The sequence below is a fragment of the Mustela nivalis genome, assembly GCF_964662115.1.
Source record: "Mustela nivalis genome assembly, chromosome: 9".
Lineage (NCBI taxonomy): Eukaryota > Metazoa > Chordata > Mammalia > Carnivora > Mustelidae > Mustela > Mustela nivalis.
In genome coordinates, this window is record NC_139028.1 from 27807475 (window position 1) to 27834785 (window position 27311).

At 49.7% G+C, this 27311-nt stretch overlaps 1 protein-coding gene across 3 annotated transcripts in view; it reads left to right on the plus strand.

Annotated features, from left to right (window-relative positions):
* The first annotated feature begins 453 nt into the window (after positions 1 to 453).
* The window catches only part of PKNOX2 (PBX/knotted 1 homeobox 2), a 256654-nt gene continuing 229796 nt past the window's right edge, over positions 454 to 27311 (plus strand). For 2 of the 3 annotated variants that reach the window (XM_082682727.1, XM_082682729.1), the window contains exon 1: positions 454 to 545. The gene's annotated coding sequence lies outside the window, so the exon portion shown is untranslated. The remainder of the gene's footprint in view (positions 546 to 27311) is intronic. The other variant, XM_082682728.1, reaches the window with a different exon arrangement.

The window sequence follows — 27311 nt, forward strand, 5'->3', positions numbered from 1 at the left end:
GGGGTGGGGGGGAGAAGGAGTGGTGGTGGAGGGAAGGATTCCTCGCCAGCTTTAAGTTTCATGATTTCGGGGGAGCTCTCTCGGGGTGCACGGAATTTCCCCTCCTCGCCATCCCGCGAGCCCAGGAGGTGGTGCCGGTCGGCCTCGGTGGTGTGCAGAGAGGACGTGGCGTGGGGGTGGTGTGGATGTCCCCCGTTCCGAGGGGGTCCTCCGCGTCCCGCGGTCCGCGGCGGGCTCGCGGTCCGCGGCTTCCTCTCCAGCGCGGTTCTGCCTCCCGCCAGCAGGAGCCGGCCCGCGCCGACGTCTCAGAAAAGCCTCCAGTAGAGGGAGACACTCCAGCTGCGGCTCCGACTTGGAAGCGCCGGGCCGGGAGTGGGTGGGGGCGAGGGGGGTGGGGAGAGAGGGGGAGTGGGGCGAGGGGAGGTGTGTGAGGGGGGGGGGGGGCTCCGGGGGGCGGGTCCCTGTGCCGCTGACGTCCCGAGCAGTGCTGGGAAGTATAGGCTGTGTTGTCACGCCGGTGTCAGTCTGATGAAGATTGGCATCAGGTAAGCTGTCATTCATTTCCATGTCAGAGACGCTTTTGCAGGCGGCGGCGGCGCGGCGGCGGCGGCGGCGGCTGCTGCTGCTGCGGGCGGCTGCCTCAGAGCGCGTGTGTTTTATTCCAGTCCCCAAGCCAGAGTATTATTCATTGCGACAGGGCAAGGAGGAGAGAGGGAGAGAGGGAGGCAGCAGGGAGGAGAGAGAGGGAGGCAGCAGGGAGGAGGGAGGCAGGGAGCAGAGAGGGACGGCGGGAGCGTGCAGAGAGAAGCTGGGGAAGCGCCGGGAGAGCGCGGAGCGAAGCAGCGCGAGTGGCGCCGAGGCCGGGGAAGGAGGCGGCCGGAGCCGCGCGGCCCGCCCGAGCCCCGGCCCGGCCCGCGCGCAGCCCAGCCGCCGCCGCCGCCGCCGCCTCGCCCCGCTCGGGCCCGTGGCCGAACGCGCATTGTCCGCGGGTGTGAGGAGCGGGGTTGCGTACTCGGACGGCCGCGGGCCCGAGACACCGTAGCGGGCGGGCGGGGAGCGGTGCGCCGCTAGAGCCGGGGGGCCCGAGAGTAGGGACGGGCGCGCGGGCGGGAGCCCGGCTGCAGAAGGCTCGGGGCTGGGCGCTCCGCGGGCGAGGCGGGGAACCGCGGGCCGGCTCTACGTTCGCCTGCTCCCGGCTTCGGGCGCCCTTTGGGCGGGCGCTTGCTCGGCGCCACTGGCCTGGAGCTGCCTTATGGGCGGCTGCGAGCAGGGGCAGCCCCAGCCTCAGTCCGGGTGACCCGAGCGGAGGAGCCGCGGCCGCGTCCCGCCCGGCCTGGGGAGCCAGGGCGAGTGGGATTTTGCAGGCGGATCGGTGGGGACAGCGGAACTCAAGCTCTGAGTTAGGGCAACCCGGCTCCCATGGGCCACGCTCAGAGACCCTCGCCCCGGGAGAAGCGATTTGTAGGGTAACTGGCTTTCCGCGGATTGTTGGGAGTCTTTGGCGAGGTCGGGGAGGCGTAGGGGCCCAAGGCGAGGTTTGGGAATCGGGAGCCCTCCTGGCCCGAGAACAAGGACACGAGTTCGTAAAAGGGGGGACGGAAAGCTCCCAAGAGCCGTGAGCTGGGGGGGATGGGGCAGAGTCCCGAGTCTGCCGCGCAAAGTTTGCGTTTCTTTCGGGTTGGGCGGACGGGACTCTCCTGACTCCCGAACCCGGGGAAGAAACGAGCGAAGCGGGAGGTCTTTTCCGGGGGCTCTGGGCGCGAGAGCCCAGGGTTCTTGAGCGGTGGGGACACGGGTTAGGAATGGCAGTGGGGCGGGGTGGGGGGGTTGGCTGGTGGTGGTGCAGCAGCCCTGAATTAGGGCTGGGCTTTAGGGACACGCTCGAGTTTGGGTTGTACGATTCAGGCTGTTTTCAGAAGCGGGACTGAAGGGCTGCTGAGTAGCTTAGGGATCGGATCTACACCCCTGGCCAGAGCAGGGGGCAGGAGATAGGAGCTGGGGCCTGGGGTTACCTCTGAGGCTGGACTCGGCGGAACGGGTGGTGTTTTTAGTATTTTGCCACGGGATCGCGGCTTTTTATTGGGATTGAGGTTATTTAAATTTGGGGAGGGTCGCGTGAGCGGTTCCCCATGCTCCGTGGGCGGAAAAACATCTAGGCAGGCGATGAAAATAGTTGATCCGAGCCATGGCAGGCAAGCCCCGAATTTCTGCTGCTTCTCCCCGAAAGTGGATCTGGAGCAGAGGACTTGAGGCGCGCTGGACCCGGTGCTAGGAGAAAGATTCCAGGAAGCGGACAAATCGAAGAGACGTCTGGGTGAAGCGACAGGGCAGCCTCGCAGGACTCGGAGTGGATCCGAGGACCGACCTTGGTGGTTCTGCGGGCTCTGAAAGCCACTTGGGGGGCTGCGGGCACAGCGCGGCGGGCGGATACGGGTGGCCCACAGGGACCGAGGCCTGCTCAGGGGGCGCTAGCTGCGCGGTGCCGCATCGCGCCCGGGGAGTCCGGGCTGCGGCCGAGGGCAAGGCGGGCTCGAACTCCAGCGTCCTGGTCGGAGCCGCCGGCTCTAGATCCGCAGGCGCTGCCTGTGCTTCTTCGCCCGCGGCGCGGCCGGGAGCCTATAAGCCAGGTGGCCTGGGTGCTCAGCCTGGGAGACGGGGGCGCTCTGGGTCTTCTGCCCTCACCCCCACTTGTCTCGGGACTTCTCTAGCGTGTTGACTTTTCGGATTTCGAGTGCTCTCCAACTGGTGGAAGCCAAAAGCTTCACATTTTAGGCAGATCTAGGCGACCCTCCCTTCCCCAAAGCTGAGGAAATGATGGTGTTCAAACACACGCTATATTACGCAAAGCCCTAGCCCCTAGCCCTCTCTCCTACCCTGTCATTACGGCCTTCTAGAGGCCTCACAGCCTTAGAGAGAGGGAAGGGCGTCTCCTGTCCCTGAACTCGTGGTCTCCCACTGGAGCTGCACCCCGCAACCGCACTCTATCCTCATGGCTCAGGCCTAGCTCGGCTGGTGGGAGAGAAGTCCCAACCCGAGAGGGAGGTTATCCCTCTGGCCAACTAGGGAAGCGAAGTGTGTAAGGGTCTGTACGAGAGGAAGATTTGAAATTTCCTTTTTGCAATCGTGAGCGCATGGTCCCAGCCTTCCGCGCCCCTCGCACCCCTCGCTCAGGCAGCCAGTCGGCGCTTCCGGGACTCAGAAGACGCTAGATCAACGAGTGGCCGCCGGGGCCCTCGCTACTGCCCGGCGGGCGGTGGAGCTCCAAGGCTGTTTTTTTGCAGGCTCGGCATTCGTGAGCTCTCCTGCCGGGAGCCGGAGGGCGGGAGGGAGCCATGACCCCACGGAGACTCCCCAGTCACCGCCTCCCCTTTGTGAGCGCGAAAGGCATGAAAGCCCAGAGAAAGAGAAGCTGCTCAGAATAAGGGGCAGGGGGTTACTGGAGGGAGATGGGCCCAGCCACTGCTCACAGTAAAAGGCCTCGTGCAAATTGCACTGAAGGGTACCCAACTTGAGACTGGCTGTTTTATGATCCTTTCTGGGAGTTTACTGCGCCATGCTTTTAAGTCTGTAGATTGCTTTAAGTTAATGAAAGTGCTGCTTTCAAAAGGGGCTTTTATGTGCGGCGGTGGCAAGGCCAGTACCTCCCCTTTACTCTTCCAAAATGGGTCTGTTTAAAAAGAAGTAGGCTCCTGGAGTTCCCACATGGACAGAGCTTGGGGGAGGACGCCATGTGACAATGAGGAGTAATAAAAAATCAATGTCCAAGTAATTCAGAAAAAGGAGTTTACTTCTTTCCCAGTCCAGGGTCACCTGTGCCGTCTGATACTGCCTTTTGGACTTCCACTGAGTCTGACTTTAAGTGCCCCTTACACCCTGTCTCAGCACCACTTTATGTAGGCCTGACCCTGTTCAATTAAACTCCAACTGGATTTCAGGATTTCAAATGGCTGCCAATTCAAGCTGCAACTAAAATATTTACTTGTGGCTGGGGGAAGGGGCTTTGCCTTGCATTTAGTAAGACAGATGTGTTAAAATGTCAGGGAGAAAGGCTGGGAACCTTGAGAAGAAACATGGAAGGCTATTTTTCAGCGCTTTTCCCCTTTTCAATCTCTTTGGCACAAAAGGTGAGAGGACAAGGTTTTTGACTAGGTCCTAACACAGAAACTGCAGTGGGGCTGGGCTGTGGCTTTGACCGCATGTCATAACCATTTAAACTGTGGTTAGTTGTTCAAAGCTCAAAGCTTCTCCAAGCTGGGTTTCATTAACTCTACACCAGTTGCCTGGAAGTTCAGTAGCAATAAATTGTATAAACACATTTGAAGTAAGTTAGTGATGAAATAAGGAGAATTACTATCTTGTGAGTGGAGAATCCTGAATTCATGGAGTTTTAACTTAACTGGAAACATACCTCCTCTCCCTTGGCCTTGATGTTTATGGGTGCACCAGAGTGTGTGTTAAATTTCTGTCTGCCATGTCCATCTTCAACCTGGGACTGTAACTCATTAGGGACCAAGGCATGCCTAGAAAGCAAAAGGCTGGGTTTTAAAGGGGGCTCCATTAGCCTGGTTTAGAAACCAAACCAAACCCATCATCCTGACTTCCTTACCCTGGGTGAATGCAACATAAACAGCCGCAGAGCAGGCCAAATTAGATTTTTAAACGTTAGCGGCTTAATAATACTGTGTTGTTAGCAATTGAATTTGTTTTTATTAAAGAAACAACCTATAAAATTTATAGGATTCCAACATGTTGCAAGATTTCCTTGCTAATAGTGCCCCCCCCCGAAATTCTATCTCCAATTTCAGACTTTTGTTCCTGATTTATTTAATTTAAAGCACATTTTCTAAATTAGTTCGGGGAAGGTGAGAAATGCTGTTATAAGTTTTCCTTTTTCTGATGCTGTGTGGCACAAGGACTGCGATGCTGCAAGATATATATAAACGTGTGATGCAATTGCACGCGGAGCCAAGTGTCTGGATCACACAAGATGCAGATCGGAGTGTGGAGAGGGCGGAGCGATGCCACGGAGGAAAAGCAGAGGAAGTTATACGGAAAATGAAATCATCGTGAGCCACCGGCAGCCTTGGTTCTAGCCAACACACCATGCTTTGTATAAAAACACTTCACATGCGATCTGTGACTTCTTGAAGATTGAATTATATTGAGAAGCAGAATTCAGAGGGAGTAGCTGCCCTGGCTGGGTTCTGGCCAGGCTGCATGGCCAGGCTTGTTGCGATGGGGATCTGCTAATTTAATTAAATCTAATACCTGGTGGGAAAGGGAGGAAGGAGATAATCAAGGTTGGCAGGTCAGCATGCTGAGCTAGTGTTTAAGCCGAAAATGGGGGGGGGGGGTGGCGGTTTTCTGCTTTGTTACTGTCTGGCTGCATGACTCCTGCGGGTCCCCTAGCTTCTGGATCTCGGTTTCTTCATCTGTAAAGTGGAATGTATCACAGGAATCCCTTGTTAGGCCAGGAGGGGCGAATCTCGAATGACTCCCTGACTCCCACCGTGGGTGTGCTCTAAATAATAAAGGAAACGAAGAGAGGCTTCTGAGCAGCAGTCACATTCTTCCCTGTGTTTTCCTTCCCTGCCTGATCCAGAGCCTTTCCCCGGAAACTCTCAGGAGTTCTGAGACTGAGGGCCAAAGGGCCAATTGCCCGCTTTTCTTTACATCCTAGAATTTGAAAATCCCACTGCAATCCCCAAGCCCACCTGCACTTCATCAGGAGGGGCAGTTAAGTTGGGGGAACGAGTGGGGCTTCTCCCCGGTGGTGCTACCTGGAAGAGCTTCCAAGCATCCGATAAAACACAGAATCTGACTTATTGGACATCCAGCCCCTTCCCTTTGTGCCAGCGGAAAGAAGAGGCCTGAGCTTGGACTGGTGTGTGACATCTGGTCAAGCTGGGGGGATGGGCGCCCGGTCCGGAGCTAGCCGCAGCTTGAACCTCACTTAGCAGTCTCCATGCTGGCAGATCAAAGCAGATTCTGGGCCAGAAAGCCCAAGAAGTTAGACCCAGCACTTACACAAAAGTGTATCCGTACTTTGAGTCTCCTCCGCTTCTCATGCCTGATATTTCAATGCTAGCCTTGATACTGGAGACGTGGCTCCAGTGGAATGCCTGCCTTTAATTCTCCCTCGTCCGTGGGGACGTCTTGGGACAATTTTTTCCTCCACACATCCTCCTCCAGCGGTCTTGAGCAACATCATAGTCTCCGTTCTGATTGGGGGTGAGAGCAGGGAGACGCAGGGTGGAGGTAGAGGGAGCAACAGTTTTGCTGTTATCCAAGGCACAGTCCTTCTCCCAGAGCTGGAGCTTTCACTCCTTCCAGAACAGTTTTGCTGTTATCCAAGGCACAGTCCTTCTCCCAGAGCTGGAGCTTTCGCTCCTTCCAGAACCCCCAGGAGTAAGGGAGGAGCAAGCCCTCGGGCAGCTCAGGAAGAGCTGCTGCTGCAAACGTGCTGTCTTCAGGGGGATCTGCTGTTTGGCTTGGATGCCTCACCGCAGGCCCTGCCTGACTGGGTTTCTAATTACAAGAAGGCCGTTTCTGCTAAGACCTATCTCACTAAAAACACATCCCTGTGTGTAATAAGAAACCCTAAACCAGGCAGGATATTTTAAAACTGAAGCAATGAAGATTAGATTAAGTCTCCACCAAACAGCTTCGTTCTCATATTATTTTTGGCTGGAATGTGGAGAAAAGCAGCTGGCCCTGGGGCCCGGAGCAGGATCTTTTGAGGGTTCGGATGGGGCTGGAGTGGGTGGTGGTACTGCTAGTTTCTCTGCTTAATAGGAATGTGGCCAATTTCAGTACAGCTCAGGCAAGGCAGTGGGGGTAATCCAGTGGGGGATGAGGGAACCCCCAGGGTTGGCAGAGGTCAGATCCGCCCGAGCGGCCTCAGAATCAGTGGGTCACAGAGCACCGAGAACACTTTTAAATTCCCCCACTTCATTAAGATCTGGTCTTTTGTGTTCAGCTCATACTCTCCCTCCCAGTCCTATCCTAGGCCTAATAAACCCACCCATTCTCCACGCGGCCTTTGAAGGAACTTTGGGTTCTTTGGGTACTTTTCGGGTTGGAGAGAAGGAACAAATCGTTGCCCAAGTTTCCTGGAAATAAAGCCTAGGAACCTGACTTCACAAGTCCTTTTCCTGTCCTGCCGGGGAGAGACAGCATGGTCTTCATTCATTCCTTTGTTCCTTGGTCCAGCGAATAGTTATAGCAAGTCTCCTGTATGTAAGCCTGGTACAGTTCTAGACATTGAGACTACAAGCCATAACACCAAACAGGACAAAAGCATGTAGCCACAACGTCCCTGTCTTCCAGGAGCTTGCCGGCTGTGGAAAGAGTGCCAAGTATGGGCTTAGCCTCAGATAAAACTGTCCTGAGAACCTAGCTCTCTTAGTTTCTAAGTGAAAGAATTTAGACATGTTACTTAACATTTGTGATCTAGCTTTTCCACCCGTAAAGGGAGAAACAAAAGTATAAACCTCAAAGAATTGCGGAGAGAGCATTTGTAAAGTGTCTCTCATACAGCTGAGACTCAATCAGGCTCCTCTCCCTCCCCATGTTATTTTGGGCAGGGGATCCAGTCGGTGGCTTACCCAACTTCCCCGGGTGCGTGGCCTGGGGCCTTTCACGGGTCCCTGGCACCATCAACAGCTGTTGGACAGCCAGTCACACTGTGGCCTGGCACTGCCCGCTGCATGCTGACCCCCGCCAGGGCCAAGGTGGAAGTAGACACACAGACTCTGTCCTCAGGCAATGGGCAGTTTGCGGGTGGACACACTCAACCTAGAAACACCCAAGGGGTGACACAGGGATGCACGGTGGAGCCGCGAAAATGGGCACGAATCAGCTGTTGGAGCAAAGGAAGCACAAGTGGGATAGGGTGCTGCTGAGTGGGTGGAGGAGAGCTCTCAACAGGGTCAGTGCAAGGGTGGGGGTGAGCTCTGGCGAGGCAGGGCTGGAGGGGGAGGGTGGAACTCGAGACCCTGCAGGTCACAGGGCTCATAGGGATTGCTGGGGGCCAACCTGAACTAGAGTTAGAAGTTCAGCTCCTCCCTAGGCACATCAGGGAGTCAAGTGGGCCACCACTGCCTCCTGGGTACCATCTAGGCTTCCCTGGGTTGGTGACTGAGGGATTTTTCCCGTTGGCTTCTCAATGCGTAGAACTTAGGTTAATGACTCTGCATGAAGCAAACCGACTAATTCCATTCCTGACTACAACAGAACTCTCTTGCCCACCATCCCTGCTTTTCCTAAGCTAAGTGAGTAGAGATTTTAAGTCCATACCTGGGTCTCTCAGGGTCTGTGAAGCTGACATCAGAGTGGTTGGGATGGTGGTGAGAATAACAATTTGAACTTGGGAGTTGGAGCATGGTGGATTCTGCTCTAGACCTGGCCCCTGCCTGACTGTGTGACTTTCAACAAGTGACTGACCTCTGGGTGTCAGTTTCCTCACTTATCCAATGAGGAACTTGACTTCGTTCTCACAGGTCCCCTTCAGCCCAAAGTTCCATGAATCTCTGTTTCCTCCCAACCCGATTGCTTCGTGATTACGCAGTCATTGAAACCACCAAGCCACCACCCGGCAGCAAAGGCACACACTGGGAGGGCTTGGGCCCCGAATTGCCCTTGTGTTGTTGGGTCTCAAGACAGCAGAGGGTATTGGCTTTGACTTGCCTGATGGCTTTCCTGGGCAAATGAATGGGTCCTAGCAATAGCAGTGGGCATGAGGGCAGACTTTCTGTCTGAAGACTCACTGGCCTCTTCATCAAGAGCAACACTTCTTTTGTCAAGATAGTGTGGTGTTGGGAGAAGAAACACAAGCTTTGGAGTCATATTCTGGGTTCTCACCCTGGTTCTACTACTGCTAAGCTTTGTGTCTTTGGAACCTCACTTAAGCTCTCTGAGCCTCTGTTTTCTTGGAGATATGGTTAGGAACATAATAATACAAAGCACATAGGAGTGCTATGGAAACTCTGGAACAGAGTATCTGAAAGTGCTAGGCACATGGTAAGCTCATGGCACACATTAATTTTCTTTCCTAATAAAGCCCTTCCCCGGACACACTCTCATTTAATCCTCTCAACCTCAAGAAGCAGCTGGAATGGACATTTTTATATCATTTGACAGTGAGAGGAGCTGGGGCTGAGAGAGTGGCTATGGGGGTGGGGTCCAGGAAGGGACGGTGGATATCTCCACCTTCACATTAAATAGGGTGGCCCAGGTCTAACTTTTACAACAGGGCTCCATTCTTTAGGCTCTTGGAGACAAAGCAAGCACCTTGGAGTTCTGAGAGCTGCTTGGGCCCAAGCTCCACTTATTCCTCTCCTGAGAATCTCTTTAAAGGAACCAGCAGAACCCATTGTCTTTGTTACCCGTATCTTTGTTTGGCCAACTCTGGGAAGAGCTACCAGCTGTTATGGAAACCAACACCTAGATGATGATCTGTATTTTTACTTCTACAAGCCTTCACTTACAGGCAGGGCTGGGCTGGCCAGCACAGGGGGAGGGGGTAGATTTAGAGGTTGGGGGTATAGTGATGGCAGTGGGTACGGTTGTCAGAGTGCAAGGCAGCCCAAGTTGTAAGCCTCCAGGGGTGATAAGAATGGAGGCTCACACTGTGGTCCTCTGACTTGCAATCCTGACAGACACTAAGGGACATTGAGCTCATTGGTCGTAGGGCTTGCTAACTCTGTTTACGTGTGGAATCAAGGGTAGCAGTGTGGGTCTGTGGTAGAAGCGGGGGGAGGGAGCCCCACCCCCAGAGGTTCATCTGTTTTCGCTCTGACAGCCCATTGTCACTGAGTGGTACTCTGTACCCGGGTCTATGTTAAGCCTTGGGAGTACGGGATTGTTCTTGCCCTTTCTCAGGTGAGGCCAAACTCAGTGTGGATTGTGGTTCCAGTTCCAGGCCAGAGGCCCAGAGAGGCCCAGAGAGGCTCCTGGGTATGCGCAGGGCCCCGTGGTGACAGGTGCTTGTTCTCACTGCTGAGTCCTCCCTGGTGATTCATCTGTCCATCAGCAAGCATGAGCTGAGCCCACTGTTTAATGAATGCCCGGTAGCATGCTGCATTGGAATCCAGGCCTTTTTCTTCAGGAGTTATACGATCGTACTGCAGAGCCCAGACAGATTCATGTCAGGCTGGAGATAAGCTGTGTGACCTTTGACATGTCTCTTAATATCTTTGGTTCTTAGCCTCTCATTTTATACAATGAAGAAGTTACACGAGATGGTTTTTAAAGCCCCTTCTGGATCTACTATTTATGACCCTATGGGCTCTAAATGCTAAAATGAGTGGTCCAGACCCCTGGACACCATGTGTCTGGAGAAGGTAGTGGGACACCAAGGGACATTTAGCCCATTATTGGTAGGACCTGTCTAACTCTGGGTGAGGGGAATGGAAAGGAGTAGATGGAACAGCTGTTGGGCCTCACCAGTTTGGTTGTGGAGACTGGAAGAGCTCCTGCAGGCAGGCCTTCTGAGATCTTTAGTCTACAGGGAGACCACAGGGAGAGAAATCAAGCAGGAGAGCCCAGTAATATGGAAGCTCAAGTGTGCTGCTCTCCCATGGCCTGTGTTTAAGTGGCGGTCTTGCCCTGCTGCCATGTGGAGAGCCCCTCTCCCACCATGCCCTCTCCCAGCTCTGGGAGCAGAGAGCCAGGCTCACAGTGGGGCAGTAGTCCCCTGGGGCACTCCTCACTTGTGTTTGATCTGGAGGAAAGCCAAGGAGCTGGATGGGATTCCCCCAGCCATCCCTGGAGACTGTTCCCAGGGAAAGTGACTTGTTCCTTACACTGGCACAGCTCTCGTTGGTAAGGCACCCCAATACATTAGAGCCTCTTAGTGACAATGAGATGGGGAACGGCTACCTCCTGCTGACTTCCAAATTGCTAGGAAGGCCGCTTTCCAGCTGGACATCTGGTCTCCTGGAATACTTTTCAAAGCCATCTCCATTGGCTCTGGAAGGGGAGATGGAAGAACTTCGTTCCCAGGCTGTACTCTGGGGAGTGCCATTAGCTGCTGGCAAGGAGGAAGGGAACTTCCTTGGCATTCTTTTGCACAGAATCGTGGTGTGGACGTCCCTGCCTGAGCATGGCAGAACCGGACTCTTCTGTAGAGGAGGGAGATGGGTTGCCACAGCTAGCTTGTAGATCATGGAAGAAGAAGAATTTTTCCTGAATCCCATGATTTTGGGGTAGCTGTGCAAAGCCACAGACTGGGGGTTCCTTCACCATGTGCTGGGAGCTCTCACCTTTTGATCTAGTCATCACCATGGACCTAAGAAAGAAAGCAAGCCTCAGGGCAGGTTAAGAGAGAGGCTCTGCTCAGGGTCACAGAGCTGGCTCGGTGTCACTCTGGATGGGGAATCTTCCTAGCCCAGCGTGCTGTCTGCTCTAGGGAGTTGCATGTTTCCGGAGTAATTTCTGGATTCCAGGCCGCTTGCTTTCTCCATCTCCCTCCTACCCGCACAGGCCCTGCTCCAGTGCATGTGTAGTTCAGTGTGAGATCTAGGGCTGGGCCCGGCCGGGTAGGTCATGGGTAGTGCGCTTGTGGTGTGGCAGGAAGGGTGTCTGAGGCAGGACAGTGTGGAACAAGCCAAAGGCTGGGTTTGAGCCTTGACTCAATCATGTTTACTGTGTGACCTTAAAAGCTGGCCCCACTTTCCTCATCAGCTAAGTGGTGGTGATAATGCATCCTGTCAGGGCTGTGGAAAGGACCAAATGAGTTAATGTATGTGGATGTGTTGTGCCTGTTTCATAAACATAAATGAAAGTGCCCACACAGTGCCTCACATGTAATATGTGGGGGAGAAAATTGGTTGGCAAAGATTCTATGTTTCTTATTAGTTTAGAGGAAGCATTCACGCCGATACACACCTCCTCTCAGACCTACTCATAGAGTGATGACAGCCGTGTTTTAAGTAATCAAAAGTGGGCAGGATGGCCTGCCATGCTACCCATGGCCAGGGCATGAACCGTTCCCTCTTGGTGGTTTCCAGAGTCTGGCAGAGAGTTGCCGAACCTGAATTCCATGCCTACTGTGTGTCTTTGTTCTCACTTGTGCTTCCCCATCCAACCCAGCTCAGGGGCCGTCTAGGGCCTGGTGTAGGGGTTGGCCTCTGCCAGGTCCCATCAGCCCAAACCAGTCTTCATCTGATAGATTTTTATCGAGCACCTTCTATGTGCCTAGAGCCTGCAGAGTCCTGCGGATATGACTGTGAACTAGACCAGCCCGTGGCGGGGTTGGGGGGGCATTGGAGTTCTGTAGACAAGTACTGAAACCATGATATGAGTCATAGAGAAGTCTGGAAAGGCACAAGAGCATAAACAGGGAGTGTAACCTATGCTGGGGGTCTCGGAGGGCAATCTTGTGTATCATCTCTCAGATGAGGCCCTCTCTAAGCAAAGAGTTAGCTAAGCCCTCCATCCCTGGGGGCTCATTTTCTGTCCCTGGCAAGGGCAGAACAAGGTGAGAAGAAGACAGTGGGCACCAGAAAAATCCCACTGGGGAGTTTTGCTCCCATCTGAGTTTCCCATCCAGGCTGCGTCACAGAGCTGAGGGGATGCCATTCCCACACACCCTCTAGCCCCCGACCCATCATCATGCTCCTTAAGGGCATAGCTTTCAGGAGAAGCCTTTAGAAAACAACAGGCATCCCTTCCCTATTCTTCCTGAAGCCCTGGCTAGGACCTTAATAGTATCCGGGGGTACCTGGTGATGGTCACATGGATGGCTTACCTGAGTCTGATTTCTGGAAGGTCCTCATGGATAGCAGCTGTGAGCTGGGGAGGAAAGTCTCTTCCTTCTTTCTCAGCACCAGCTGGGGAGTTGGTACTTACTGGAAGATCTGACCCCCTTTCTTTACAGGGGATGGAGTCAACTTCTTGATATTGTTTCCTTGGTGCATTGGTAAAGGCCTGTCATCCTTTCAGAAGCACTGGGGACAATTTGTGACAATTTTGCAGTCTGGTACTTTGGACAAGGGGGTGGAGAGGAGAGGGAGGAGGAAGTGGCCGGAGAGATGAATGGACTTAAGTTGCTAGGGCCATAAATCCAGTTACATAAATACAAAAAGGAAAGAGGCTTTCAAGGGTGCAGCTGATGGTGCTGAGTGGCTCCTTGGGTGAGGTTTAGTCACCCCTGGGGCTGGCAAAGGGATTTCCTTCAGAGTCACACAGGTAAGAGTTTCAGCCCGGCTTTTGCTAATTGCTGGATGTATGATCTTGGGCAATTACCTAACCTCTTTGAGACTCAGTTTCTTTCCTTTTGTGAAATGGGGGAACAATGGCTCTTTGCAGGGGATTAGGTGAGACCATACAGCAGAGAGCCTTATCTAGTGCCTGGCATCTAGAAGGTACTCAGTGTGTGTGAGTTCCTTTCCTGTCACTTCCTTCTCTCTCCTCCACAGTGCTAGACATTGAGGAGACAGAAGTCTTCCTTTTAGGAAGCAGGAGGGAGTGGGGCACAGGAAGACCATGGGCCTCTCTGGGGAGCACAGCTAGAATGGCCATCTGAGGAGATGTCAAAGTCAGAGGCTGGCTTGGTTTCCCTGAAGGCAGGGGAGGCAGTGCTCTGGGTCTCTGGGAAGAACCAGGACCGCATAGGTGATCTCAAGGAGGCCCGTGAAGCAGAGTCCATGAAACAGGGAATTGGAGGCATGGGTAAAGGAAAGAAGTTGTGGGGAAGAAATGAACATTTATGAAGTGTCTGCTATGTGCTTGGCATTGAGCTAAGTACTTTAAGTACCCACTGTTTCAATTCTATGAAATTAGAAGCATAAAATCTTAAGTCATGAGATCTCAGAACTGGAAAAGATGTCGGTCTATTCCAGCCTCGGTATGTTATATATGGAGAACTGAAACTCAGAGAGGGGCAGACGCTTGCCTAGGGTCACACAGAGATTCAGCAGTAGACCTGAATCCGAAACTGCCCAACTCAGGGCATTTGGGGCAGAGCAGAAAGAGCATAGAGCTTGGAATCGGAAAGAAGAGGTGTGACCTCAGACACACTTCCAGACCCTCACTTCTTCCCTGCACCTCAGTTCTCTTAGCCGTCCATGGAAGAGTAATCCTCCAGCCTAGCAGTGTCCGGGATAAGGAAATGCGATAACCTGCGTGGCATCAGGTCCTACCTCTTCCAGCCCAGGCCCGTCCCACGCAGCTTAGGGCTCCAGGCACACCCCAGGGCCCTCTGAAGAGCCCTGAGCCTGCCCCACTTCAGCCCCCAAGGTGCTTAATAAACAGCAGACCCGGGACGTTCTGTTACTCTTCAAGATTAACTGGATGCCTCACGTGTGTGCCAGGCACTGTTTTGGTTCTAGAATAGAAAGCTGAGCAAAATCGGAAATAGCCTCAATCTTGATAGAGTTTACAGTTGGAGTAGAGAGGCCTTAATAAAAAAAATAAATCATACAAATAAACATGAGAATACAAGTGTAATAAGAGCTCTGAGGGGGAAGACCATGAAACCCTGAGAGCATTTAGCAGGAAGAGTTTATTTAGAGAGTAGGGAAGAGTCTGTGTGAGGAGGGATGTTTAAGCTGGGGCCTGCAGGGACAGCGGGGCATCGCTGAAGAAAGGCATGAGGGAAGAGTGCCCCGGGGAGGGGAAGCAGTAAGTATAAAGGCCCCAGGAAGAGGAGGGGTTGAGAGATGGCAAGTGGAACTTTGGGAGGGTTTGAGAGGGACTAGGAGGACGGAGTCTGACTCTGGATCAGGCTGCAGCTTGGGGAGAGGTGGGAGAAACCAATCCGAGATTCTGGAATGGAGACTGGGCTCAAGTCTGGCTATAGGCCTGGAGAGAGAAACAGATTATCTTCAGACCTCAGTTTCTCTGCCTCAAATGAAAGTAATAAAAGTCAAATTATAAATAGATTACAGGTCCACAGGAGAGGAGGGAGGTAAAAATGAACAAATGGACAACGTCCTTGGCTTTCACCATATAAATGAAGTGTCAAATTCATTTCTGATAAAGCTTCAATGATTTGGTTTCATAATTGAATAAAAGCCGAAGTCTTTACCATGCTGAATCTCTACCTCCCTGACTCAACTCCTGTTGCTGTGTGCCTCACCCCTCTCCCGTAGCCACACTGACCCCAGACCTCCTTGTGGTGACTGGAAAAGTCAGGCATGCTGCTACCTCAGGGCATTTGCACTTGCTGCTTCCTCTGTCTGGAGCACTCTTTCCCCACGTAACTGCCTGGCTTACTCCCATGGTTTCTCCAGGTTTCCACTCCAATGTCATCCTCTCAAGGGAGGTCCTTTCTGAGGACCCCAACTAAAATGAAATTCCATTTCTCCTATCCTTGGCTTCCCCACTTTCTTTTATTTTTCTCCAGTATAGATCAGATTTTGTCTCTTTTTTCCCACTCCTATAACCTATAAGTCCACTTGCATATAATGAAAGCTCAGTCAATGTTCGTGGAAGGAATGACTAAATGATTGCTTGTGAAATGAGTTGGTAGGTTGATACAAGAATGCTTTTTCCCTTACTCTGAAATGGAAACATGGGATGTCAGAATTGGAAGGAACTGGTTTTTGAACAACTGTCTCATTTAACCTCTGAGGAAACAGAAGTTCAGAGAGGTTAAGGGACTTATGAAGGGCCACATAGCATAGAACTAGGATGGGAACTGAGGCCCTGGTATTCACTACGGGATCTTCTGCAGGGTTTTGGCTTTTCTGCATAACATAGCTCCTGGGGGAAGAGGGGTTTGCTCTTCGGGTCCCCAACTTTCAGGGGGTGGCATGTCCGGAGGGCTCTGGCTTCCTGGAGGCCTCCTTCCAAGATGAGCTGCTACTCATCTCACTGTGAGGCACTTTGGGGCCATCCTTGGGGGTGTTGGTAAAGGTGGTCTTTGGCCACTGACAGGCAGACACATTTCTCTCCCTAATTCTAGGAAGTAACATGAAGGAACTGTCAGTTTTCTGTGAAGTTCAATCCACAGGAAGTGATTATACAGCTCTTACTTGGTGGGAGTCTGCCTAACATGGGGAATAGTGCAAAGAAGTGTCAGTTTCTCGTCCTGCATTCCAAAAATTCTAGTCCAGTCTAGTCAGGGTGACAATATCTTATTAGCATCAATATTAATATTAAAATAACCATAATAGCAAACACTCATTGAGCAGTGACTATATACCAGGCATTGTTCTAAACACTTGATGCCTTATAACTCATTTAACTCTCACAGTCTTTGAGGTGGATGCCTGCATCTTTCACACTTGAGTAATCTGAGGCCCAGAGAGGTTAAGTCACCTGTTTTGAGTTACCCAGTTAGTTTATGGGCAGACCAAGATTTGAACCCAGCCACCTCTCACCAGTGCTCATCCTCTTTTTTTTTTTTTTTAAGATTTTATTTATTTATTTGACAGACAGAGATCACAAGTAGGTGGAGAGGCAGGCAGAGAGAGAGAGAAAAACAGGCTCCCCACTGAGAGCCCGATGCAGGGCTCGATCCCAGCACCCTGGGATCACAACCTAAGCTGAAGGCAAAGGCTTAACCCACTGAGCCACCCAGGCGCCCCCAGTGCTCATCCTCTTATTCATCAAGTTAAATAATAGCGCAAGGTAAGAAAGCAAGACCCATTATGAAGAGATAGGAGTGGGGTCAGGGGAGGAAGTTTCATGGCAGGCTGCAGTAGTCCTTGATGACTATGGCTTCCTGAAGGAGGTGCTGCCTGATTTAGAAGAGGTGTGTTTGGATGGCTGGAGAGAGGCTTGGCCCTGTCTTCTGTCTTCGTGCCTGGTGAAGGTGTAGTCACGGACCAAGTCCTGTTCTCTTTCGGTGCATGCATACACTTGGAGATAACAGACATGAGTGAGACCCTCTACCAGCTGCCCAGTGAGGGCTGAGGGGACAGCCTGGCCCAGTCTGACCTCCCTCCTCATGGAAACAGTTCCCCATGAGCCTGCATTATAGGGATTCTGCCTAGATTCCTGGTAAGGAGCTTCCTGAGCAGAACGCTAAGGATCCAGCCTTCTTCAATGTTTTGGGGGGACCTCTGAGAAGATCCTCTAAATGGTCTTCAAAATTGTGGCTATCTGTAAAATGGGCCAGTAATCCCCTATTGGGGGGTTGTTGTGAGTATTTGATGGGGGCAGTGCCTCAAAAGAATCTATCCCAGTTGGCCTCAGTTGCCAAGTACCTCTTTGCATCGGTCTGCTCCCCTCAAGCCCCAGCTCAGCTCAGACCGGCTTCTCTTGGTCTTAGTCTGGAGCTGGGACACAGAGAAGAGAGGTTTCTCTGTATAATTTGGCCTTTGGGGGCTGCGTTGGAGGACAGGCCTAAAGCTATTCTAGTGAGAATAGGAGTCATTGATAATATCTCTCACTTACGTTTGCATTCTGAAAATGTATTTGCTTTCTTTGGAACCACAGAGCCTAAGGGAGGCTTCGTTATAGATGACCAACCACCTCAGTTTTCCCAGGACAGTTTTAGCATAAAAGTCTGTTGTCCAGAGAAGCCCTTTGGTCCTGGACAACCCGGGGAATTTGGTCACCCTATGAGTCACTTGGGAGGGAGAGGGTAGGTACAGCTGAGTCTCCCATGCCCACTAAAGGCTGCCCCATTGCTCCCTCCATTTGGCTTCTGAATCTCTCAGTGATAGAAATCAAGGCAGGGCTTGGTTGAAAGGTAAAGGCTTTGGCGTCAGACAGACTAGAATTCAAATCCCACATCTGCTGGGTACTATCAGCTTGACTTTGGCCAAATCTCAAATGTCCTTGTTTGTAAAAATTGGGACTTTAATGCCTGTATTATGGTGCTGTGTTGGGACTCAAATGGCCTAATGCACGGAGCAAAGGCATGTGATAGGTATAACAGGCTAAGCTTTCTGAGACTTTACTTTTATTCCCAGTGTTGGGGATGAGATGGTAAGAAGGAGCTTCTTCCTTTCCCTTACAGAGGCTGGGCAGCTTTTCCAAATCAGATGCACTTGGCCTGCTCCACGGCAGTGTCCTGGCCTCTAAAGGACCGTCGGAGGGTTTTGTGGGGAGTGAGATGGCCACAGGTGACCTGCTGTTGTTCCTGCCCTTGAGGCTGGGCTGGTGGCTCGACTCCAGGGCACTTTTAATGTGTCTCTTCCCTTTTCCCTGACTCATTTGATTTTTCTGGAAAGTAGGAAGGCTCATTGAAATCAATAAAACTTGCAGGAGGATGTTGGGGAGCCTCTAGTCTAATTTGGACTCTTCTCAGATGAGGACCTGGAGGCCAGGGCGGTCGTGACTCATCTGAGATATGACCGATGCTTAGTACCCAGAAGGCCTCCTAGCCAAATAGGCTGGGGAATTCTTTAAGCTCTAAGGGACATGGTACGTGAAGGCAGCTTGTACCAAGTCTCTTTAAAGACAGTGGTTGTCTGCTTTGTGGCTTAGAGCCCTGAGTAGCTACCCTTTTCCACTGTAGCTTACTCCTTTCTCTCAATGGAAGGAGAGCTGTGCTCATGGGGCATTGACTTTTTTTTTTTCCTTAATTAATTTTTTTACATTGACTCCTTTTAATGGTCAAATGAAACTAAGAAGATAGACACCATTTCCAAAGACATCCTAAAATTCACAAAAAAGAAGTGTTTCCTTCGGATTAACAATTTTCTTGATTAGCCACAGTAGTTGACCTTGATGAGCGGGGGGCACCCGCAGATTTCATTCACTCAGTGAATGGAGTGTTCATTAAGTGCCAGTATGGGCAGGGAACAGTTTCATCCAGAGCAGAGAGTATGAATGGGCTATTACTTTGAGCTGAATGTGTTCTGTTTCCTGTGGGGTTTTCCTCTGTTGCCTGTGGATCCTCCATTTGCCTCAAATATATTTTCAATTTATTTAGCACCCACGGTGTGCTAGCCACCGTGGAGGAGGACAAAAGATGACAAGACTTGGCCTCTACATGAAGGAGCTTACAGTTTGAGTGGGGGAGAGAAGCATGAAAACATGGGAAATGCGATAGTTCCGGAGGAGTTACGTAGCAGTACATCAGAGTGGTTCATGACAAGAGATATTACAGGTCAGCAGGACTTCTCACCAAATGAGAGATACGACTGAGTGGGGCTCTCAGAGGAAGGAGAGATCACGTGGGCCGTGGGAATTGGGAGAGACATCATGAAAGGGTGGGGATAACTGTCCCAAGAAACACAGCTGATTAAGTTTGGGTCAGAACCCAGGTCCATCTGCATCTAAACTTTTTCCATTAGAAATCCTGTCTCCCGGGGCGCCTGGGTGGCTCAGTGGGTTAAAGCCTCTGCCTTCAGCTCAGGTCATGATCCCAGGGTCCTGGGATCGAGCCCCGCATCGGGCTCTCTGCTCAGCGGGGAGCCTGCTTCCTCCTCTCTCTCTCTCTCTCTGCCTCTCTGCCTACTTGTGATCTCTATCTGTCAAATAAATAAATAAAATCTTAAAAAAAAAAAAAGAAATCGTATCTCCCATGGTGGGGGGGCCTTGAAGTTTGAGTAGGATTGAATAGGCAGACAGAGGGAAGCCATAAACAAGGGCATGTGTTTAAGAAGAAAATAAGCAAAGACCCCAGAGCACCGAGCCAGCCAGCACCGAGGGAGGAAAAGACTGCTGGTACAGTAAGAGAGCCTCTGGAACTTTGCCCGTGCTGACTGCTCTTCCCTGCTTCCTTGCTTTCTCTCCCCCACACTCAGGAGCAACCAATTGCTTTTGTTGGCTTTGAGTTGGAGGCTGGCTGGGCTGGCATCTTCCAAGAAGACTCAATAAATCCCTAGTGATCATAGTAATGGTAGCAACACCAACCATCTCAGACCTGTATAATGCTTTTCCATCTACACGGCACCTTCTCTTGAAACCCAAAACAAACCACAAAGAAAGGCATCCTAATGGTTGAGCTGAGTCCAGGGCTCCAGGCCATGGCTGCTCAGACTTCAGAAGACAGGCCAAGTACAAGTTCCCCAGGCAGTTCACTCACTGTTAATCATTGTGTGTGCTCAATAAACAGTTGTTGAGTGGTTGCATTTTAGGGGAGCCCCACTCCATTTGTGGGTACCCGATTCCAACATCCTTGCAGAAAGCAAGCAGCATCCCTGGCCCTTCCCTCCTGGAGTTTGTTCAGTGTCCTCTGTGCCCAGTGGCCCCATACCTCAGTCTGAGTAGAGTCTGTTGCAAAGCCTATGTGCATTTTTAGCTACTGAGTTCATGGTTGTAAGAAATCTGGGTTTTTTCTCTTCAGTTAGGTTCTTTGGGTTCAATTTAATTTTCTATGAGAAATTAAATATATCATATATATGATAAAATTTGCCATTTTAACCATTTTTAGGTATACAGTTCAGTGACATTAATTGCATTCACAATGTAATACAATCATCACCATATCTATCTCTAAAACTTTTTTATCACCCCAAACAGAAACTTTCTACCTGTTAAGCAATGACTCCCCACTCTGGCCTCCCTTCGGCCCCTGGCAACCTCTAATATGCTTTCCGTTTCTACAAATTTGCCTGTTCTAGATATTCATATAAATGAGATCATAATATATTTAGTCATTTTGTCTGGCTATTTCACTTAACGTAATGTGTTTAGGGTTCATCTGTATTGTAGCATATGTAAGAATCTCATTCCTTTTTATGACCGAATAATAGCCCATTTTATATGTATACCACATTCTGTTTATCTCTTCCTCTGTGAAGGACACCTGCATTGTTTCCACTTTCCAACTACTGTGAATAGTGCTGCAATAAATATTGATACAAGTATCTGTTGGCGTCCCTACTTTCAGTTCTTTTGGTTATATATCTAGGAGTGAATTGCTAGGTCATATGGTAATTCGATGTTTAACTTTTTGAGGAATTATCAAACTATATTCCATACCATTTTAAGTTCCTACCAGCAAAGCTCTAGGGTTCCAATTTCTCCACATCCTTGCTAACACTTACTATTTTCTGTTTTTGTTTTCGTTTGTTTGTAGTCTATCTAGTAGGTATAAGGTGGTATCTCATTGTGGTTTTGATTTGCATTTTCCTAATGACTCATGATAAGACTTTTTGTGTATATATTGGCCATTTGTATATATCCTTAGAGAACTGTCTATTCAGGTGCTTTCCTCATTTTTAAATTGATTTGTCTTTTTGTTGTTGAGTTTTAGGAATTCTTTACATATTCTGGATATTTAACTCTTATCAGACACAAGATTTGCAAATATTTTCTACCATTCTGTAGGTTGTCTTTTCACTCTGTTGATAATGTTCCTGGATGGACAAAATTTTAAAAATTTCAGTGAAGTCCAATTTATATATTTTTATTACTTATAGTTTTGGGGATATATCTAAGAATCATTGCCAAATCCAAGGTTTGTTTTTTTTTTTTAAAGATTTTATTTATTTGACAGACAGAGATCACAAGTAGGCAGAGAGACAGGCAGAGAGGGAGAGGGAAGCAGGCTCCCTACCGAGCAGAGAGCCCGATGTGGGGCTCGATCCCAGGACCCTGGGATCACGACCTGAGCCGAAGACAGAGGCTTTAACCCACTGAGCCACCCAGGCGCCCCCAAATCTAAGGTTTTATCCCTATTTTTTTTGAAGAGCTTTAAGGATTTAGCTCTTATATTTAGGTTTTTGATCCTTTTGAGTTCATTTTTGTATATGGTATGAGGTAGGGGTCCAACTTCATTCTTTTGGATGTAGAAATCTAGTTCTCCCTGCATCATCTGTTAAAGATACTATTCTTTCCCCATTGAATGGACTTGGGACTCTGTCAAAATCAATTAGCCATAGACATACAGAGTTGTTCCTGGACTCTTGATTCCAGTCCATTGGCCTGTATGCCAAACCTTATGCCAGTAGCACACTGTTTTGATTACTGTAGATTTGTGGTAAATTTTGAAGTAGGGAAGTATGAGCTTTCCAGTGTTGCTCCTCTCTTTCAGGATTGTTTTTGGATATTCAGAGCCTTTTGAAATTCATATGAATTTGAGGAAAAGGCTTTTGGAGTTTTCATAGGATTAGTTTTGGGTGGCATAGACCTCTTAACAATATTAATTCTTCCTATCCATGAACATGGAATGTCTTTTCATTTGTTTAGGTCTTCTTTAATTTCTCTCAGCAACACTTTTCAGTTTTCAGTGTAAAAGTCTCTCACCTTTTTTATTATATATATTCCTAGACATTTTATTCTTCTATATGCTATTTCTTAGTGTCGTTTGCAGTTTGTTCATTGTTGGTGTATGGAAACACAGCTGATATTTGCATGCGATCATGTACCCTACAACTTCACTGAATTTGTATATTAGTTCTAGTAGCTTTCTTGTGGATTCTTTGGGATTTTCAATATATAGGGTCATGTCATCTATAAGTAGAAATTATTTTACTTCTTCCTTCTAATTTGAATACCTTTTATTTCTTTCTCTTGGGTAATTTCTTTGACAAGAACTTCCAGTCAATGCTGAATAGCAGTGGCAAAAGTGGACATCTTATCTTATTCCTGATCTTAGGGAGAAAGCTTTAAGCCTTTCATCATTACCTATGATATTAACTGTCTACCATCCTTTGGATGATGGGCTACTCTTAGAGGCCTGGGTCAGGTGAAGATGGAGACAACTATCTCCTTTATTAGCCAACAAATAGATTTCTCCTAAAGGGGAATATCTTAGTCTGTTTGGGCTATTGTACAAATTACTATAGACTGGATAGCTTTTAAATAGCATAAATTTATTTCTCACAGTTCTGGAAGTCCAAGATCAAGGTGCAGGCAGATTTGGTGTCTGTTGAGGGACAATATTCTGGTCCACAGGTGGTCAACTTCATGCTAGTATCTCACATGGCAAAAAAGGTGAAGGGAGCTCTTTGAGGTCTCTTTAATAAGGGCACTAATCCCATTCACGAGGGCTCCAGCTTTGTAACCTAACCACCTCCCAAAGGCCCTGCCTCCTACTACCATCACATTGGGGATTAAAATTTCCACATATGAATTTTGGGGACCCATAAACATTCAGTCTATAGCAGAGATCATATTTGGAGTCATGTTGAGAGAAAATAGCCACTAATTAGAAAATATCAATTTCATATCAGCACTAATCACACTGTTTAAATGTCAGTTGAACTAAAATCCAAACATTTGTTAAGTTCCCACTATATTGCGCAAACTTTTATTACTTTTTTTCATCTTGCAACAGCCTTTGGAAACAGGCTCTCTATGATAACCACTCCCATTTTAGGGGTGAGAAAATGAATGTTAAGAGGGTGATACATGTTCATACAGCTGGTATGTATTCAAAGGAAGTTTGGTATAGTGGCAAGTTTCCTGATTTATACATTGTCTTCTTGGTTTCTGCCTAGTAATTTTCAAGGGGAGCGAGTGAGCACTGCCCTTCTTTGTGCAGTGTATCAGAACCTCCCTGTTGGTTGAAGGGTTGGGGGAAGGCCTTGTCAAAGACAATACCACTCCTCAGCCTGTTCTGATAATTTACTCAGGGCTCCCTGTTCCCAGTAGGGATCTGCTGCTACAAGGATCCAGTGTGACCAACAGGGGATTGCAGTCACCCGTAGGTGTGTGTGTGCAGTGGAGAAAAGGTTGAGAGCCACTGCAAACCACAGCCTCTTCTTCCTTTTGTGATGTTGGTGCTCCCAGATCAGTGGAGGGACTCATGGAATTGCTAGCAGAAGGTTCCAAAAGGGTACTTACTCTCTTTGAGGATTAGTAGCAAATTCCTCTGAAGGAGAAGTGCTAGACCAGGCAACTTTGCCCTATTCCAAAGACTTGTCCTGTTAACTCAGCAGTAATCAACACTCTTGGGGAGATTAGTTTTATCAAGTAGCAGCAGTCTCAGATACCTGGATAATTCATAGCCAATGGTTAGTTTCTGCCTCAAATTTCTGGGTCACTGGGGCTCTGTGAGATCCTATTCTGGACAGTGTTAAGGGACCTGACTAGCGGGTCTATCTGCCACAGAAGTGTAGGCACAAGACATGGAGTCGGGTGACGATGGTGTGGGTCTGCATCTGTGGGAAGGTCCTAGATTTTCTCAGGCCTAGGGCTGGGTGCTAATCCTCAGCATGGATAAGACACAACGGAAGTTGCTGTTAATGTTCTAACTGGGACTTCTGCACACCAGAGTCCAAATCCACCCAGCGTAGGGGAAAGCTGCGTTTTTGCTCTCTTGATTGTTTAGCTCGAATTTCCTTTCTTTTGGCCTCATTTTCTGTATGGAGGAGGCATGGTTGGGTTTCATTCCCTGCTCCTTCTCTCCTGCATGGAGGAGGATTTGCTGAGAGTCCCCTGCCAGGGCTGGCCATTTTGGTGTCCCATTTATGTTTTCAGCACACATCAGAATCATCAGTTCACCAGACGTCCCTGGGCTGTAGATGACCATGGGGACAAACCCTACCAAGAGGCAGGTCTATTGGAATTCTGAAAACATATATATAAACAAACAGAACAAAGGGGTGAGGGGTAACCCTGCCTCTTATTGCCCCAACAATCAGCATCTTTAGACAAAATTCAGCAGGTCTTTCTTGCCTCAGTTCAGCTTAGCACACGTCTGTATGGTGATTCAGATAAGGTGCAGCTCTCGTCTTCAAAGAATTCAAACTCTCCTTGTGACACAGTTGCAGTGAACTCCTGTCATCCCTGATTTCTCTATCATTCTATGCCCCTTCCTTCCTCCTGTCCCCGTCACCGCTCATATTTTTCCTGTCCTGCAGGCTTGAAACCTTGATGTCCCCCTCACCTCTCCTCTTCTTCACTCTCTGCTCTATTTGTTGAGCAACTCCACATTCCAGATCGCCCCGGACAGTCCTGGTTTAAGTGTGCTGTCCCCGTGTCATTGGAATGGCTCCCTTTGCACTCTCAAAAGTGTCCAAGTTCAGGCAATAAGTAAATGGTCAGTCAGTCTATAACCTTTGTGAGACGAAGGCTGCCCTCCCATCCTTCTCCACGTCTGGCACATCACTGCCTTGTAACCGCCGCTGCCCCAGTCCAGACGCAGGCACCGCCTGCCTGGATTATTGCAATTACTTTCTCCCTGGCTTCCTTACTTTCCATGCCTCTCACTTTGCAATCCATTCGGCAAATCATTGCCTGATGAATTCTCTCCAAAACACAGTTCTGTGTTGCTCACTTCATTGGTTCCTTGCTGCTTGTAGGATAACAATTCAAACATCTTAGTCTGGCACTTGAAACCCTTTGCAACCCAGCCTCTGCTTTTGTCTACATGAATCTCATTTCCTCTCTAATTTGGTTGACGTACTGTCCCCGAACCCACCCTTCACTGACCACCACTGCTCACGAAGATCCGTTTACCTGGCCTTTCGCACAGATGCAAACCCCGCGCGTGCGCGTGTCCTTCAAGCCCAGCGTCAACTCCCGCCTCTTAGGTAGGGCGTCCTGAGATCAGCCCACCGCTCAGCGCCCTCTCCTCCTCTGAACTCCTCGGCCTAGAGCAATTATTGCCTGCACAATCCATTTGGCATCTAATCATGTACTGCCTCATGACTTTTCATGTATTGCTAGCTTGAGCTAGCTGAAAGTATTTGCTGTAATTTCACTTTTCATTCTCAGAGGTCTCTCTTTTTCCTCCAAGTGCAGGTTCCTTGAGGACAGGAGCTGGGCCTTATTCTTCTTATTCTTGAAGGCACCAAGTGCCTAGCAGGTGTCACATAAAGACTTCTCAGAAAACCTTTATAGGTATTCATTTAGGAATGCAAGGACTGGGGAGACCCTTCTAACCAGGTAGTTCAAACTCCTATTTTATGCACCCAAAACATGAAGACAAGAGAAGTCAGAAACTTACTGAAGGGGACCTGCTAATGCGAATGGCAGGGCCTATCCCTGAGGCCCCAAGGGACTTTCCCCATCACCAGGCTACCTCCTGTGCATTGATTTTATTTTGTGAATGGATCACAACCATTTTCAGGTTTAAGTGGGGTGTAGAAAACAGAAGGAAAGAAGATAAGGAAGCCAGCAAAAGGGCCTGGCCTCAGTGAAGTCCTGGAAATGGAAACTTGCTTGGCATAATTTGGGGCAGGAGGCAACAAATAGGTCATCATAGGTTCTCTGTGAGTTGTGGAGGAGTGTGTGTCAGGGAAGACCTCCACTCCCATGATTTTGGGTTGTAAGATTTCTGTCACAGCCGAGACACCTGTCCACACCTCAGACCATTTTCTCATCTCTCCACCCACTGTTCAGAAGTTATGGGGGGTGTGCGCGCGCGCGTGCACACATGCAGAAGGTATGGGTTGGGAGTGGGGGACAGCTCAGGGGAGCTGGAAGAAGACATGGGGACAGGGAAGTACCTGCTTGGAGGCAGCTGGGGCGCATTTGCTTCGGGCTGGAAAGAAAACCGACTGCAGTGCTATTGAAAAGTGCCACTGGTAATGCTGTTATATATAACTTTCAACTTTAATAAGGTGTTGCAAAAACTATGAAAATACATATAACCAAAAACACATTTCACTGGAAGCTTGATCTCGAATCCCTTTCTACTGCTCCTGTGTGGTGCTTCGTGCTGTCAGCAGAGCTGTTAAAACACAATGGAAAGTGGGTAATTGTGCATTATATGGCTTTTGTTTTCCGTTATGAAATATTGACATCCGAAAAGAAAGTGGGATTATGGAGGTGGAGGGCACCTGCAAAGAGATGGGAGAGGGAGACCAGGGGATGAGGACAGAGCTGGGGGGAGTAGGAACCTGCCTGCTTCTATTCCAGTTGGCTCTCTCCGAGTCTTGGCTTTTCTAGCCATAAACCTGGGCAAGTTTACACAGCTCGCAGATGTGAAGAGGCTCTGAGTTGATGATCAGGGTTAGCAGAGGTCTCTCGGGTCCTGGTATAACATGTGAAGCCAGAGCAGGGGCTACGGCTAAAGAATGTGTCTGTAAGGTGATTTGGGGAGATAAAGGCACATGAAGTCAGAAAAGGCGCCGGCATTATTTCGTGGAGAAAGCCGGGCCAGTGTCTGTGTCCGTGCGCTGCTGTGGAGGGGGGGATCCTTAAATGATGTCCTTTCACCTGATGCCCGGGAACCCGGCAGGAGCTGGGTCCGGAAAAACTGGAGATCCAGCTTTTGCAAAGGTGCCCTCTGCCTAGGGCACACGCGTTCTCCCCACAAGTAACCACAGCTGTAAAAGAATAATAGCTGCTCGTTATTGAGTGCTATGTGGCAGGTGCTTCATGTACAGTTCCTTATTTGATTCTTACAACAGCCCCACTTTCTGGATAGAACTGGGGCCAGGTTGGGGCCAGAACTCTCTGCCATGGCTCCCTAGGCTCCAGCCCTCCCTCCTTCCAAGGACCGCAGGGAGAGAAGGACACTTAGGAAGCACGAAGGAAGCCCCAGCCAGCTGGTCTGGTTTGGAGGAAGG